Source organism: Cervus canadensis, chromosome 2, assembly GCF_019320065.1.
Source record: "Cervus canadensis isolate Bull #8, Minnesota chromosome 2, ASM1932006v1, whole genome shotgun sequence".
NCBI lineage: Eukaryota > Metazoa > Chordata > Mammalia > Artiodactyla > Cervidae > Cervus > Cervus canadensis.
The window spans coordinates 76744525-76757384 of record NC_057387.1 but is presented as its reverse complement, the minus strand read 5'-3'; the positions used below and the strand labels follow the sequence as shown (position 1 = coordinate 76757384).

At 37.9% G+C, this 12860-nt stretch overlaps 1 pseudogene; it reads left to right on the top strand.

Moving 5' to 3' along the window:
* Positions 1-11683: 11683 nt before the first annotated feature.
* LOC122436875 lies at positions 11684-12378 on the top strand (annotated as a pseudogene).
* Positions 12379-12860: the final 482 nt, after the last annotated feature.

The following is a 12860-nucleotide window of genomic DNA, read 5'->3' as shown; positions in this document are numbered from 1 at the left end:
TTGATCCTGCTTTTACAGATGAAGAAACAAGCTCAGTGAGCAACAATGATTTGCCCATCATCACATAGCTTTCCAGTGTCATTGGTAGGTTTCAAACCTGGGTTTATGTGACCTAAGTGCACATGTTACACTATTTCTGGGTCCTCGATTTATTCTAGAAGACTGGAAAAGTAGATTTTATGCCATGTCAAGAAATTGATCACATTTGGTAAGAAAAAGGGAAAATCTGGAAATCCTTTTCCTTATTCTTGCTTTTCTGTCCTTCTGCTGCTGTTGTTGTTCGGTCACCAAATCATGTCTAACTCTCTGCGGCCCCACCGACTGCAGCATGTCAGGCCTCCCTGTCCCTCACCACCTCCTAGAGTTGGCCCAAATTCATGTCCATTGAATCAGTGATGTCATCCAACCTTCTCATCCTCTCTCACCCGCTTCTCCTTCTGCCTTCAATCTTTCCCAGCATCGGGGTCTTTTCCAGTGAGTCAGCTGTTTGTGTCAGGTGGCCAAAGTATTGGAGTTTCAACTTCAGCATTCTATCCTTCTATTCTCCCTACAAATTCCAAGTTCAAATTGTACTTTCTGCCACCTTCTGTCACCACCTCAAGGACCATATTCTTAACTCTGAACTGAAAGATGTTGATCTTGATATTCTTCAGTGGGAGGACCCACAAGGCAACAAACCCCTCTTGCTAATCCTACTGCCTCTCCACTTGTTACTTTCAGGCAAGAGAATTCTTTTCTCCCCTCTAGGTATGAGAGTGTATTGCTATGAAGGTAATAAAGAATCCCTTTCTGTTACATGTAAAATACAAATGTTGAAGAGCAAACAGGTGTTTGTTAACAGAATCTATTTTATCTATTAATCAAGAAAATAAATTTGTATAATGACATCTCAGTGGACAAGTCTAGAAGGCAGCTTGGAATCCATTATCAGAATTCTAAAAAGAGATTAGAGCTGCAGGAAAAGATTAGTAAATATTTCTGCTGAACTTACAGTCGAAGCAGCAAGATTAGTAGGAGATTGCCTGGGGAGAGAACAAGCTCCTGATTATGTAGATTTTTCTGTAAAAATATTTCTCATCAATAGAAATAAATACCTTCTCTCTGCATTTTTTTGAGATGTAAGAGGTGAGTTTTCAATTAAATGTGTAATTCATTTAGTCCTCAGAAAGAATTAATACTTTAGATGGCTAAAAATGATGATTTTTTTAAATATGAGAAATATTCACATTTGGTAATATGTTTTGAAATAAGAGTAAATAGATGAAACTACAAATCAAATGCATTCACTGATTACATTACAAAATACACAAAAAGCTTTCCATGAGTATCAGAAAAAAATAGAGATGTTAAAGTTTGGGTTTTTAAAAAAATTATGGCATGTTTTATGCTGACAAGTTAATATCAATGTTTGTGGGGAAATATTTCCAATTTGAGATAATATTTAAATCAGTTACAAAAATTTATAACTTTTCTTTGACTCATAACAAAAAATGTTAAGTCCATTTTGCTCTTAAGACAAGGAAATGTCCATTTTTTTCAAATGGAAATCACCATACACAACTTATTTTCTAAATTTAAAGAATAAACATATTTAAAGTATGATGCATTTAAGGAAAAATATTACCTAAGTCTTTGCTAAATGCCACCACGTCCAGAACCAATAACTGAAACACTATGTTACCAAATCACATAATTAAAGCCCTTATAATGGAATTTTTAAAAAGATACTAAAGCCTAGTAAAAAAGTTTTAGTGGTTATTCCAGAATTTTGTGAAGATCAAAGAAATTCTTGGAACTCTGAAAATCTCACCGAGACTAAAGAGTAAAAACAAACTTTTAATTTCCTTTAACTATCTTTATTTACCTAGTAGCTACAAACTGCTCAACAGGCAAGACAGACTCATCTTTCGGTACACTTTAATTAGAACGGCTTCAAAAAATGTTCCTTCAATGATACTCTTTAAAATTGTTAGTATACATGTAGATGCTTTCATAGAATGCAAGGAGCATAGAGAATCCACCTAAAATCTTATTTTCAGCTCTTGTAAATTATCATTAGCCTTAATCTGAAATCACAGAGATTGGTTCATATTTGCAATCAATTTTTTTTTTTTTATTTACCACATACCTAGTTTTCAATATTTAGCTCATTTCCAATTTCTTATTCATTTAGGAGTATGCTGAATGTATTCATTCATTCATTCATATAAATCGCCCCTCCCCTACTTTGGATTATCTCTGTATGAGAGATTCCTTAAAAGTAAAATTCCAAATTGAAATTTAACTAACATTGATAGACTCCCTACTAATTGGCCTTTCTGTAGTGCTTTTACATGCAGTATCATAAAAAGAAAAATTATTTACACATTGGTATATTTCTTTCTAATGGCTTTTCTTTTAAATGTAAATTTATTGCCCATGTAATTTGTATACTGCTTTTAAAAATCTAACATGGATACCTTAAACTGTTTTCCCTGATAGCAGAATCATCATCAGAATCTTCATATAACAGCTTTTAGTGACACCATCAAGTGGAATAGCTTATTTATGAACTCCTGTTTGATTGAGGAGGAGTAATAATAATAACCATTTAAGCTGGTTGTTATTCTTCAGCATGAGAAAGAACATGGCTTCCCTAGTAGCTCAGATGGTAAAACATCCGCCTGCAATGCTGGAGAACAGGATTTGATCCCTGGGTCAGGAAGAGCCCCTGGAGAAGGAAATGGCAACCCACTCCCATATTCTTGCCTGGAGAATTCCATGGACAGAGGAGCCTGGCAGGCTACAGTCCATGGGCTGCAGAGTCAGACATGACTGAGCAACTAATGCTATGGTGAAGGAAAATAACCTGAATTTCTTACATTCATTTAAGAGCTGTAAATAGCCAAACAAGTGTTAGCACAAATCTGGAATCTTTACTTGTGGCTTAGTTGGTTGATAGATTGTCTGGTGGCAAGGATATAAAAAAGATGAAAACAAGGTTAAGATCAAGAAAAGAGGGGAAAACATGCAAATGATGTTCACTTTTTATATTCAGCATTCTTCTCCCCATTTTTTACTTCCATAAATGTCTTAAATATTTATTATAGAAAAACTAGAAAATGTAAATCAGCGAAAAGAAAATAAAGTCACTGTATATCATCACACTTGGATATACAGCTTCTAAAGAAGTAAAATTTGGAATACAGGAAAATCACGGATTCTTGTATTTTATTTCATCAGTGTCTGTACTACTCTCTACATTTTAACAGCTCTGAGTAGAGCCCCCGGCACTGGTTCAGAAAAGTACAGAATTTCTCTTAGAGGAGGATGTGTAAAATATGCAGTCTTATCATCAGCTGGAGAGAAACTCAGCCTCTCCCACGTGCCACTCATCTGTAAGCCAAAAAGGACAGAATTCTGTCCCTGCAAGTCAAAGCTTTACCTCTTCCGCCCCTTCCTAACCTTATCTTTTAATGCCTTATTTTTTTTTTTCATGTTTCCCTTTTATATTCATTGGTGGGCCTAGGAAGAAAAACAAATGAAAATGAAAATGATAGAGTCTGCCTGAGGGCAATTGTGAGCCTAGGATCCCACAAAATCCACAGTGGAGTTCTCAAATATTTAGAGATTGAAAAGCGTCTTAATATAAACAATCATCTCGAATTGAAAGTTGACATAACGTTGGCAAAATTATTTTGAAATCCTCTCTTGCTATCGGCAAGTTCATATAGAGAAATTCATATAAAAAGAAATCATTATCTTAATCTTTCAGGAAATAGCCTCTGAATAAGAGTGAACTTTCCAAAACTACTAAAATATCCTCAAAATTCAGAGACTTCAAGCAAACTAATAGCTAAAAATGTTCAATTCATGTTTCTTTTTAAAAAACATATAGGTTCAACTTTTAACTAATAATAATGTTTGTTACATTAGAACCATTGAAAAATAAATACCATCAATGGAAATGTATCCATTTGTAATACAAATAAGCGCTTTTGAATCAATTTAGATTTATCAAGTTCTTTCTTTGCTTCCCTGACATATTGTTCATGGATTTATCTGAAACTTAACTCCCGATTAAAACATTATTCTTATGGGAAAATGTAAACTTCATTATAACCATTACCTTAAAAGACATAATTTCTAATAACACATGATACTTTTGTATCCTCATGCCAATATATTATTATGTTTATTGAAGTATAATTGATTTACAATATTATATTAATTTCAGGTCTACAACATAGTGATTTACAATTTTATAGATTACACTCCATTTAAAGTTGTCATAAAATGTTGGCTATGTTTCTTCTCCTACGAAATATATCCTTGTAGCTTATTTATTTTATACATAGTAGTTTGTATCTCTTAATTGCATACCTCTATCTTGTCCCTCCCCTACCTTCTCCCCACTGATTGTTCTCTATGTCTGTGAACCTGCTTCTGTTTTGTTATATTCAGTTTGTTTTATTTTTTAGATTTCACAAATAAGTGATAACATACAATATTTGCCTTTCTCTGTCTTATTTATTTTACTCAGCATAATACCCTCCAGGTGCATCCATGTTGCTACAAATAGCAAAATTTCATTCTTTTTTATGGCTGAGTAGTATTCTGTTGTATATATACACCACTTTTGCTTTAACGATTCATCTTTTGATGGACACTTAGCTTCCATAGCTTGGCTATTGTAAATAATGCTATAAACATTGGGATACATGTTTACTATTTTGGATTAATATATTCAGTATTTTAAAATACATATCTAAGAATAGAATTGCAGATAGTTCTGTTTTTAGTTTTTTGAGGAACCTTCATACTATTTCCCATAGTGGTTGCAATAATTTACATTCCCACAAATAATGAACAAGTGGTCATAGAACTAACGGCCATTCTACAGTTGTTCGGCATTTGAAGTAAATTAAAAAGGTAAAAAGTCTCGATTAAATGGGTGCCTCATGAGCTGATCGAAAATCAAGAAAACTCATCATTTTGAAGTATTGTTCTCTCTTATTCTACATAACAACAGTGAGCAATTTCTTGATCAGATTGTGATGAGTGACAAAAAGTGTTTTTTTATACAATAACTGGCGATGACCAGCTCAGTGGTTGGGCCGAGAAGAAGCTCCAAAGCACTTCCCAAAGCCAAAGTTGCACCAAGAAAAGGTCATGTTTATTGTTTGGTGGTCTGCTGCCTGTCTGGTCCACTACAGCTTTCTGAATCCCAGGGAAAATGTTACATCTGAGAAGTATGCTCAGCAAATAGATGAGGTGCACTGAAAACTGCAATACCTACAGCCAGTATTGGTCAACAGAATGGGCCCAGTTTTTCTGATGACGTTGTACAACCAGCATTTCAAAAGTTGAACAAATTGGGCTATGAAGTTTTGCCTCATGTGCCATATTTACCTAACCTCTCACCAACCAACTACCACTTGTTCAAGCATCTCAAGAACTTTTTGCAGGGAAAACTCTTCCATAACCAGCAGGAGGCAGAAAATGCTTTCCAAGTGTTCATCAGATCCTGAAGCACGGATTTTACACTACAGGAATAAAACTTATTTCTCTCTGGCAAAAATGTGTTGATTTAATGGCTCCTATTTTGATTAATAAAGAAGTTTTTAAGCCTAGTTAAAATGATTTAAAATTCACGGTCTGAAATCACAGCTACTTTTCTACCAACCTAGTATTTTAAAAGTCTATTTTGTCTGATATAAGTAGTGTTACCTGGCTTCCTTTTGATTTCCATTTGCATGGAAAGTTTTTCCTTCCCTTACTTTTAGTTTGTGTGTGTTTTTAGATCTGAAGTAGGTCTCTTATAGGTAGCATATATATGAGTCTTGTTTTAGTATCCATTTAGACATTCTTTTTCTTTTGATTGGAGCATTTAGACCATTTACATATAAAGTAATTATTGATAGGTATGAATTTACTGCCATTTTATTCATTATTTTGGGTTGTTTTTGTTGTTCCTTTGTCATTTGTTCTCTTGTGATTTGATGATTGTCAGCGGTACATTTGGATTCCTGTCTGAATTTTGGGTGTATATCTATTATAGATTTTTAATTTGTGGTTACCATGATGTTTACATACAGTCATATATATATACATATATAAAATTTAAGTTGCTGATTTCTTAATTTCAAATGCATCTTAAAAGCACTGCATTTTTACTCTCCTTCCCTCACAATTACTGATTTGACCTCATATTTTACATGTAATTTTCTTGTGTATCCCTTAACTGTGTAGCCCACCAGGCTCACTGTCCATGAATTCTCCAGGCAAGAGTACTGGAGAGGGTTGCCATGCCCTCCTCCAGGGGATCTTCCCAACCCAGGGATCAAACCCAGGTCTACCACATTGCAGGCAGATTCTTTACTGTCTGAGCCAACAGGGAAGACCATCCTTTAACTGTTTTTGGTAGATATAGGTGATTTACTACCTTGACTGTATATTTGCCTTTATCAATGTGTTTTTCTTTCATAATTTTTATGTTTCTAGTTGTAACCATATCCTGTGGTTAACGCCAGCCCACTGGCAGGCAGAACTAAGTCCTGAGGTCTCTGGCTGCAGGGTCCCTGGGTCTCAGAGCTGTTATCAGACCATTTGTGTGTGAGGCCAATACCTGGTACAACTGGCTATGGGGTCCAGGGTGTCAAGAAGCTTATGTTGTCTTCCTGGTGAGTAGGGCCTGAACCTGTGGTGGCTGGAGAGACCCAAGCTTTCTCAGAGCTGATGTGGGTCTGCTAGCGGGCAAAGCTGGGGCCCATCATGTCCCTGGGATGGTACCAGCCTGCTGGGGACTGGGCTGTGTCTTATCTCAGCTGGCTGAGGGGTTGCAGTTGTCTTAGGGCTGATAGCGTGCGTGGGGCTGAAGCCCAGGTGGTTCTGGTGCTGGTGTGTGCCCACTGGGAGTGGAGCTGGGTCCCATGGTCTCTGGCTGTGGGCCCTGGGGGATTGCAGTTCTAGTGCCTATTCACGGTTGTAGGGGCTTGGTTGTAGGGTTGTTCCTGGCCATGTCCAGGAACTGCTCTAGGTAAATGGGGTTTTAAGGCAGTCTGCCTGTGGTGGGTAGGGCTGTGTCCCTTCCCTGCTAGTTGCTCGAGGAGAAGAATTCCAGTCCTGGGGGCTATAGGCTGTTGGGCAGGGGTCAGAGTGTTTCCCCAAGGCTAATGAGCTAGAGGAAGGATTCCACAATGGCGCTTTCCAGGACCAGTGTCCATGTGGTAGAATGAGTGCCCCATAATGGCTGTGTCAGTGTCTGTGTCCCTGTGACGAACTCCAATTGTCTCCTGCCTCTCTGGGAGACTCTCCAAGATCAGCAGGTGAGTCTGACGCAAGTCCTTTCCAATTATTCCTTCTGCCCTGAATCCTAGAGCATGGGAGATTTTATGTGTACGCTCTAAGAATGGAGTCTCTATTTCCCACAATCCTCTGAATCTCCCCAAAGTAAGCCCAGCTGGACTTCAAAGCTAAACATTCTTGAGGCTTGTCTTCCTGGTGCAGGACCCCTATGCTAGGGAACCCAATGTGAAGGTTAAACCGCTCATGCCTTGGGGAAGAGGCTCTGGAGCTGTAATTATTCTCCTGATTATAGGTTACCCACCTGGGGTATGAGTTTTGACTATATTGCAGTTCTGCCCTACCTGTTCGCCCAGTTCTGCCTTCCTGTCTTGTTGTTTCTTCTTTATATCTTCTGTTGTAGATCATCTATTCTAGTAGATCCCAGTCTTTCTCATCAATAATTGCTCTGTAAATAGTCATAATTTTGGTATGCCCAAGAGAGGAGGTGAGCTCAGGCTCTTCCTATTATATAGCATTTTCAGGGTCTTCCTATTACAGCATTTTGGCCAAACCTCCAATATATTATTTTTTACTTCTTTTATTGATAATTTTTATAAACTTAAATAATATTTAAAATTCTCTTTCTATCCATATTAGTCAGTATCCTGACTCAACTCTGTGAGAAATGAGTTCTACCCTATTCTTTAAGTTCCTCCCCTCTCTCCCACTTTTTATCTTCTGTCAATTACACTTTCACATTAGTTGCTTTTTAGCAACAAATTCATATCTTGTCTGAAAGCTGACTAAATATTAAAACTGGTATGTACTATTTTCATATTTATACCTATGTAAATATTATTTTCCCATTGGTTCAAGATGTGTGCTGGAATTATATCTTTGTTTACATGGTCACTATGTGATCTCTTGGCCACTTAAAAGTGAATATACTTATTGAAAATATTTGATAAACTCTATTTTCTTGTACCATTATTTTATTTTGCTATATATTTTAAATACAATTTTGTTGTACATCTCTTGTTCTTCCTGGAACTTTTTTTTTTTTCTTCCTGGAATTTTAACTGCTATTGCTTTCTCTTTCATTAAAAAAGTCCTTACTGATTCTCAAGTTGTCTTGCCCTCTCAATCATACCATCTAAAGTATGGAGTCTCAATTTTTCCTCCAAAGAACTTTCTTCCAAAGACCTCCTTCCTCCTCTAGTGTGCCCTGACTTTTTCTACACCCGCTGGCATTGCCCATCCTAGAACTTCTCTTTACCACCATGTAGAAGAGATCCAATGTTTCAGTTGCCTATTCCCTTCATCAATTATCTTTGGAAGAAAACCCCAAGTTTTAAATGGGCATATAGCCACCTAATGTAAAACACATTTCCTAGAATTCTTCAGCTTGGTTTGACTGTATGGCAGTTCTGGCCAATGGGATGGAACCAGAAGTGTAGTGTAGGACTCCTCACAACACTTTTGAAGGAAACTGATTCTGCAGACTTTTTGCCTTCTTCATTTTCTCCTTGCACAAGTCTGTAACTATGACATCTGGCATTCCACTATCCATCTTGCATCATTATATGACCGTGAATGTGGGAGCAGAATGCTTAGGGGGTGGAACAGAAAGATAAATCCATAGGTCCAAAATGATAATATATAGATATCACATAGTTCTACATTGCCTGTCTTATAAGAGAAAGTAATACATCTCTATCCTGTTTAAGTTACTCTTATTTTTTGGCTGTTACATGCAGCAATCCTAATTCTATTTTATATGGATTCACAGTTTCCAATATCCTGAATCTTCTTCTTCCTTGCTTTTCTGAGTATAGTTATACAATCTTGTAGCATTGATTATTTTATAGCCACTTTCTAAACATTTTTGTTTAGAGAATTTCCTACTTTATGAATCTTGATAGAAGAAAAAAGACCACTTCATTCACTTCATTTTATAAGAGTTGAAAATGCCAGCTAATTGCAGCAAAGTCATAAATGTTTGCTAGAACATTGTAGTTAATTGCATCCAGAAGGTGGAAGAATAAAGAATGTAAAAAGGCACCACCCAATTCTTAAAGAAGCCTTACTCTATGAGAAACATACACATTTTCATTCACATTTCATTGACAGAGGCCAGTCATATGGATCATCTAGAGAAAAGAGTGGCTGAGAAAGGCAGTTTTTAACTAAAAAGATGTTAAAAAGAAATACCATAAATTTTGGAAGTTTGTTGGCCATTTTGCCAAAATTAAAAAGATTAAATATTTTAATATTGTAAAGCATTGTCTTCTCTTTTTTTCCTTTCCTGTGTGTTTATAAGGATGTGAACTTACTGTAGATATTCTTGGCTAAATTTTCAATTGGGAGCTCATGCATTTTCTGATTAACATCTATAAGCTGTCTATATCAATGTACATTTATTCTTACCTGTCATGGTTATTGAAAATTTGTCCCCCAGTTTGCTATTAGTTTCTTAATTATATATATATTTATATATTTATGATCAAATATAATTATGATTGCTTTTGGTTTATAATTTGACCTCTGGTTCCTCTGCCTTTTCTAAAACAAGCTTGAACATCTGGGAGTTCATGGTTCACGTATTGCTGAAGCCTGGCTTGGAGAATTTTGAGCATTAGTTTACTAGCGTGTGAGATGAGTGCAATTGTGTGGTAGTTTGAGCATTCTTTGCAATTGCCTTTCTTTGGGATTGGAATGAAAACTGACCTTTTCCTGTCCTGTGGCCACTGCTGAGTTTTCCAAATTTGCTGGCATATTGAGTGGAGCACCTTCACAGCATCATCTTTTAGGATTTGAAATAGCTCAACTGGAATTCCATCACCTCCACTAGCTTTGTTCGTAGTGATGGTTTCTAAGGCCCACTTGACTTCACATTCCGGGATGTCTGGCTCTAGGTGAGTGATCACACCATTGTGATTACCTGGGTCATGAAGATCTTTTTTGTACAGTTCTTCTGTGTATTCCTGCCACCTCTTCTTAATATCTTCTGCTCTGTTAGGCCCATACCATTTCTGTCCTTTATCGAATCCATCTTTGCATGGAATGTCCCCTTGGTATCTCTAATTTTCTTGAAGAGAGCTCTAGTCTTTCCCATTCTGTTGTTCCCTCTATTTCTTTGCATTGATCACTGAGAAAGACTTTCTTATCTCTTCTTGGTATTCTTTGGAACTCTGCATTCAAATGGGAATATCTTTCCCTTTCTCCTTTGCTTTTTGCTTCTCTTCTTTTCACAGCTATTTGTAAGGCCTCCTCAGACAACTATTTTGCCTTTTTGCATTTCTTTTCCATGGGAATGGTCTTGATCCCTGTCTCCTGTACAATGTCATGAACCTCCGTCCATAATTCATCAGGCTCTCTGTCTATCAGATCTAGTCCCTTAAATCTATTTCTCACTTCCACTGTATAGTCATAAGGGATTTGATTTAGGTCATACCTGAATGGTCTAGTGGTTTTCCCTCCTTTCTTCAATTTAAGTCTGAATTTGGCAATAAGGAGTTCATGATCTGAGCCACAGTCAGCTCCCAGTCTTGTTTTTGCTGACTGCATAGATTCTCCATCTTTGGCTGCAAAGAATATAATCAATCTGATTTTGGTGTCAACCATCTGGTGATATCCATGTGTAGAGTCATCTCTTGTGTTGTTGCAAGAGGGTGTTTGCTATGACCAGTGCGTTCTCTTGGCAGAACTCTATTAGCCTTTGCCCTGCTTCATTCCGTACTCCAAGGACAAAAAAGAGCATAGAAAAAGCAAGAGAGTTCCAGAAAAACACCTATTTCTGCTTTATTGACTATGCCAAAGCCTTTGACTGTGTGGATCACATTAAACTGTGGAAAATTCTGAAAGAGATGGGAATACCAGACCACCTGACCTGCCTCTTGAGAAACCTATATGCAGGTCAGGAAGCAACAGTTAGAACTGGACATGGAACAACAGACTGGTTCCAAACAGGAAAAGGAGTACATCAAGGCTGTATATTGTCACCCTGCCTATTTAACTTATATGCAGAGCACATCATGAGAAACACTGGGCTGGAAGAAGCACAAGCTGGAATCAAGATTGCTGGGAGAAATATCAATAACCTCAGATATGCAGATGACACCACCCTCATGATAGAAAGTGAAGAGGAACTGAAAAGCCTCTTGATGAACGTGAAAGAGGAGAGTTAAAAAGTTGGCTTAAAGCTCAACATTCAGAAAACCAAGATCATGGCCTCTGGTCCCATCACCTCATGGGAAATAGATGGGGAAACAGTGGAAACAGTGTCAGACTTTTTTTTTGGAGGTGGGGGCTCCAAAATCACTGCAGATGGTGATTGCAGCCATGAAATTAAAAGATGCTTACTCCTTGGAAGGAAGGTTATGACCAACCTAGATAGCATATTAAAAAGCAGAGACAGCTTCTTTCCTTTCACCGCTGCGGCCGCGGCCATGAGTATGCTCAGGCTTCAGAAGAGGCTTGCCTCCAGCGTCCTTCGCTGTGGCAAAAAGAAGGTCTGGTTGGACCCCAATGAGACTAATGAAATAGCCAATGCCAACTTCCGCCAGCAGATCCGGAAGCTGATCAAAGATGGGCTGATCATCCGGAAGCCTGTGTCCATTCCCGGGCTCGATGCCGGAAAAACACCTTGGCTCGCCGGAAAGGCAGGCATATGGGTATAGGTAAGCGAAAGGGTACTGCCAATGCTCGAATGCCCGAGAAGGTAACCTGGATGAGGAGAATGAGAATTCTGCGCCAGCTGCTCAGACGATACCGTGAATCTAAGAAGATTGACCGCCACATGTATCACAGCCTGTACCTGAAGGTGAAGGGTAACGTGTTCAAAAACAAGCGGATTCTCATGGAACATATCCACAAGCTGAAGGCAGACAAGGCTCGCAAGAAGCTTCTAGCGGACCAGGCTGAGGCCCGCAGGTCTAAGACCAAGGAAGCCCAAAAGCGCTGGGAAGAGCGGCTCCAGGCCAAGAAGGAGGAAATCATCAAGACTTTGTCCAAGGAGGAAGAGACCAAGAAATAAAGTTCTCCCCCTCTTCTCTATACATAGTGGCCTCGGCAATTGCATAGATCACTCATTCAATAAAAGACAAGCCTTTATCTGCCAAAAAAATAAAATAAAATAAAAAGCAGAGACATTACATTGCCAACAAACGTCCATCTAATCAAGGCTATGGTTTTTCCAGTGGTCATGTATGGATGTGAGAGTTGGACTGTGAAGAAAGCTGAGCACCGAAAAATTGATGCTTTTGAACTGTGGTGTTGGAGAAGACTCTTGAGAGTCCCTTGGACTGCAAGGAGATCCAACTAGTCCATCCTAAAGGTAATCAGTCCTGGGTGTTCATTGGAAGGACTGATGCTAAAGCTGAATCTCCAATACTTCCCTTGTGGCTCAGATGGTAAAGAATCCACTTGCAATGCAGGAGACCTGAGTTTCTTTATATATTAAGTTTTTATATATACCTGTATTGGCTTCTGGGCTTTAAATCTATTCAACTGATTTTAAATCTATTTTTAATCAGTACTCTACTGCTTTTACTTATCTCACCTTAATTGTTAGTGAGCAGTTTTCACCAATAGCT